This window comes from Schistocerca cancellata, chromosome 3 (assembly GCF_023864275.1).
Source record: "Schistocerca cancellata isolate TAMUIC-IGC-003103 chromosome 3, iqSchCanc2.1, whole genome shotgun sequence".
NCBI lineage: Eukaryota > Metazoa > Arthropoda > Insecta > Orthoptera > Acrididae > Schistocerca > Schistocerca cancellata.
Window position 1 is genome coordinate 789,556,546 of NC_064628.1, and position 4,712 is coordinate 789,561,257.

A 4,712-nucleotide genomic window follows, 5' to 3' on the forward strand; every position below is an offset into this window, starting at 1 on the left:
ACAAATTTAAATACTGCTTAATGAAAGTGATTTTCTGATTATTTCGACGAAACATAGAATGTGTCGTCGTCGTGGCCCTCAGTCGTTGCCTGCAATAACCCAAAACTATTCCTTATCTTTTTTACTGTTACTGGATCGCCATCTGACTGCTACATCGAACAGCGACATGAATATACTTACTCTGTTTTACTATACTCTATTAGCTGCTGGTGGGCTGTCATAATAAGTGGCTGTATTTATTACCAAAGTTGACGTTATTCTTTAATTAATTTGACTGAAGTTACGTAATTCATAGTTAAACTTTTTCTTGGCAACAATAAAATTTTGCAAAGTTTTACGTTGATGGTTTTTGGGATGGGTTATAATCAGTAATGCAATATTGCTGGCAAAAATTAATTATATTCTGAATGAAATGATTTGACAAACTTTCAAATGGGACTTACTTTTTACAATAATCTTATAACTAGCATTGCGCAAACATACTTTCAGTAGTCTTGAGTTTCTCAAAAAAAAATAATTTAATAATATAAGTTCCTCTTATCATAATAGTTAGCTGATGTGTCTGTACATTCGTTTACAATGTCTTGTAAACCCCAGTTGGTGGCTGGCAGGCACACCGCTCCTCTCAACCTCTCGCTTCAGACCTGCTACCGACTCGCTTCGCATCTCGCTCACTACTGACTTCCTACGAACGCTGAAGTGGGGTCTGTCCCGCCAACAGTGTTTTCTGGTGCAGACAATCCCTGCCACCATTACAAAATGTATCAATGCGCGGTCTTTCCCGCTCTTTTCTTAAAATGTATCTGTACGCGGTCTCTCCCGCCCTTTTTAAAATTATAGCAATGTGCGGTCTCTCCTGCCAACAATACTTTGGTGCAGACATTCCCTGCTACCACAATTATTTCCAACATTACAAATATTAATTATTCTTACTTAATCTTATTAATAAAATATAAGCATCTTTCATAAATTGTGGTTTGACAATAGACAATAGAAATATACACGTCTTACAGTGCCCGCATCTCGTGGTCGTGCGGTAGCGTTGTCGCTTCCCACGCCCGGGTTCCCGGGTTCGATTCCCGGCGGGGTCAGGGATTTTCTCTTCCTCGTGATGGCTGGGTGTTGTGTGCTGTCCTTAGGTTAGTTAGGTTTAAGTTGTTCTAAGTTCTAGGGGACTGATGACCATAGATCTTAAGTCCCATAGTGCTCAGAGCCATTTGAACCATTTGAATCGTCTTACAGTCTCTTTGTAAATGTGACCCAATTTTGTAATCACTCAAATAACATCACATATGTTCTCATCCCGTGAGGTTTCATTTCTTTTCGTCCTCCATTTCTGAATGCTTCACTTTTTTTCTCAGACAGTGTATTTGGTTTTGAGTTGCTTATGTTAGATACTTAGTAGTGATGGGCTAAACTGCGATTTTCCGATATCAGTGATTTCTGTGAATGCTACTTTTCAGTATCTGTTATTCTTAACTGTGATTTGTCGCAGTTAAGAGTCGCAGTTAAGGAACCAAGTCGCGTATCCCTCCGCCACTGCTATTTCTGCGATTTCTGCTACTTCCGCGATTTCTGCGACTTCTGCTACTTCTGCGATTTCTGTGACTTCTGCTACTTCTGCGATTTCTGTGACTCCTGCGATTTCTGCGACTTACCACCGCATGAAAAAGCTACATCTGTCCACACAGAAAATTGCATCTCAACAAACCTGTCATTGGTAAGTATGTTTTACGTTTGTTCTTCCGTTGGCTTTAATCTTGTATTAAAGAAACAACTGTGAAAATATTAATAGTGTAATTAATATGTAAGTAGCCATACAGTACCGTAATAGTTCGTGTTTAGAAAATGAATTCTAACGTATTGTTATGTTCTCAGGTACCTGAACTACATTTCAGTCACTCAGTAAAGTGATAACTCAAAATGTCATTGTCAGCAGATCTGGAGAAATTGCCACTGCGTCTTTAGACCGTTTTCGTCAGACGAGAGGTTAGTTTCTAAGTGCTTCGATGGACTTAATTACTTAAGTGAGATCGTTCTTGCAAATGTGAAATACACCCCATTGAGTGGCTTTCATTACAGCAAATATTAGCAATCTACTCTGCCAATTATATTGCTTGTAATTAGTGACAGCAAAAATTGTTTAATAATCCTTGTGATTTTGCAGACACAGTTCTGGTTGCTGTACGTATCTATCCACATCAAGGCTGTAGGGAGAGACTCGTGAAGATTCAAGAGAGCTCTTAGAGGATTTGCAGTTTAAAAGTGACATTATTGCGAAATAAGTGTGCAGATGAGTGATTAAACTGTGTTTTATTGAAGTTGTTGTGCGATTTTAAAGGAATAATAAATGTTAAATACAGTGAGCGAATAATGAAAATCTCATTTTCCACATGTTAAGCCGTCCTATACCCGTAATTTTCCGCCACATATTTATTGGTAAACACTTGTTGGAGAGTGAAATGCCGCCCCCCCCCCCCCCCTCTTTCTCCACAATCTTGTTGTGACACTGACCTGTAACATATCCCGAAGTCTACGATATGCATTTTGAGGCTGTTGATACGAAAGTGGGAAGTACAGATCTTACAGTTAAATCAGGAATAGCTTAAGTGAATTCCTTGAAAGTAACACAGGAAAAGCTTACTTATGTAGGTGGTAGTAGTGTCGGCAAAAAGTTCTTGTGTGTGAAGTTGCCATGTAGAACACCAGGTGTAAAACTTTTCTCCCGAGTCTTGAACTGTGTCGGAACAAAAGTGAGGCATTCATATGACTGTTTTCATTTCTCTACACTTATACAGATGTCTGAGTTCTGCTGTGTTAACATTGCAAAGTCCTGTAGGCATGTGGAGTATTAACCAAAACTGTCATATTGGAAGCAGAATCAAACACATTTGTTACGTTACTTGATATTTTCAGGAGAAAAAGGCAATGTTGCTTCTTATTAATATAATACATTCAGAGTCACAGCAGTATTTGACCAACCATAACTGATACTGAATGTGCATGTCGTCATATAATATGAAGGGCTTATTTCAATAGTGGTACAAGTCCATTACCTCCACTTTTCTGTCTATAATGCTTCCGAAATGAGTGATCCAAACAAACATAAATAAAGCTTCATCTCTAGCAAGAAGCCATATGTTTGAATATTTCTGGTATCTCAAATGCAGATTTGTCAGCGCTCATTTAACTTTACGACTCTGTATCTCAAAATGAACAAAAATGGACTTGTACCACTATTGAAATAAGCCCTTCATATGCACACACAGCACATCGATCTCGTGAGGCACAAGGCTCTCATAACGAAGTACGTACGTCGGTCAACAGATGACACTAGGAAAAGTATGTTAACTGCGTTTTTTAGTTGCTACTTGCGACTCTTAGTTGCGATTTGTCACAGAAATCGCAGTTTGACTCGGTAGCGAGTAGCGTAGTATGAACTTTGCTCAACAGATGGCAGTGCTAACTGCGCTTTTTAGTTGCTACTTGCGACTCTTAGTTGCGATTTGTCACGGAAATCGCAGTTGGGACTCAATAGTGTATCGCAGAGATGGGCGTAGTACGAACTTTGACCCACAGATGGCACTGTTAACCGCGCTTTCTAGTTGCTACTTGCGACTCTTTGTTGCGACTTGTCACGGAAATCGCAGTTAGACTCGATACCGTATCGCAGAGATGGACGTAGTACGAACTTTGGCCAACAGATGGCACTGTTAACCGCGCTTTCTAGTTGCTACTTGCGACTCTTAGTTGCGACTTGTCACTGAAATCGCAGAAAGCAGTGCTAAATTCGACCAATAGATGGCTCACGTCTTTGAATATGAAATACTACTTGCGACTGCTAACTGTGACTGAAATCGCAGTTAGATTCTGTAAAGTTGCTACTGTGATATCTGTGACTTCTCAGTCACTGTGATTTCTAACAGATACGCGATTTCCTGCCCACCACTAATACTTAGGTTTCACAGCACCACTTTTAGATTGCTTCTTATTTACACGATTTACACGAAAAGATTATTGACTGAGCACGTTCTTTTACCTTTACCTTACTGTATGTATATCTCCACTGGCTAGTCTGTTTGTTACATTCGGGTCTACAAATCACTGAACTTTCTTGTATTGAAGTTTTCACTGGTCTCCACTGTGATGTACGTACTCACTTAACACAACCATGTAAACTGTAGCAACATTAAGGTTGTTGCCGTTTTGAGGAAAGCAGGTTAAAATTTGTTTTTCTCAGGAATGCTGTTAATTATTACCAACTCTTGTGGTTACAGCGACCTCTCTTTGCTATAAGACCCCCCCCCCAAAATAGTGTACAGTTTTACAGAAGAAAAACAATTACCTGGATTACCACACAAAGGGCTAGACCGGTGCTTATTTCTGGAGCACCTCAATCCAGACGAACACCTGCTGTTCCAGCGTCTGTCCTGCTTGCCTGGAGGATAAAACCGCGAATATACGGCCAGTACAGCCTCGCATAAAGAGTTGACGGGCTGCGGAACCTGTTCTTGGACTATGCCAGCCAGGTCGACCTTCTCACGTCCAAATACGGACGATTCTGCAGCCTGCCTCATTCTTCATTCAGAAAGTGTTTTCGTGGTTGTAAAACGAATCATGACCTGCATTCACTACGTAGCAGAGCGTATCACGGAAGCCTTGGCAGTCTCTGTTCAGTGCCTCAGTACACAATGTCAAACATGCTTATCTGC

General features: G+C 40.3%; 1 long non-coding RNA gene across 1 annotated transcript; it reads left to right on the forward strand.

The window, feature by feature from the left end:
* Nucleotides 1–1,643: 1,643 nt before the first annotated feature.
* Nucleotides 1,644–2,362, forward strand: LOC126174893 (uncharacterized). The gene is made up of 3 exons (XR_007535495.1): nucleotides 1,644–1,720; nucleotides 1,879–1,989; nucleotides 2,168–2,362. It is a non-coding gene; the product is annotated as an uncharacterized LOC126174893 (long non-coding RNA).
* The last annotated feature ends 2,350 nt before the right edge of the window (nucleotides 2,363–4,712 follow it).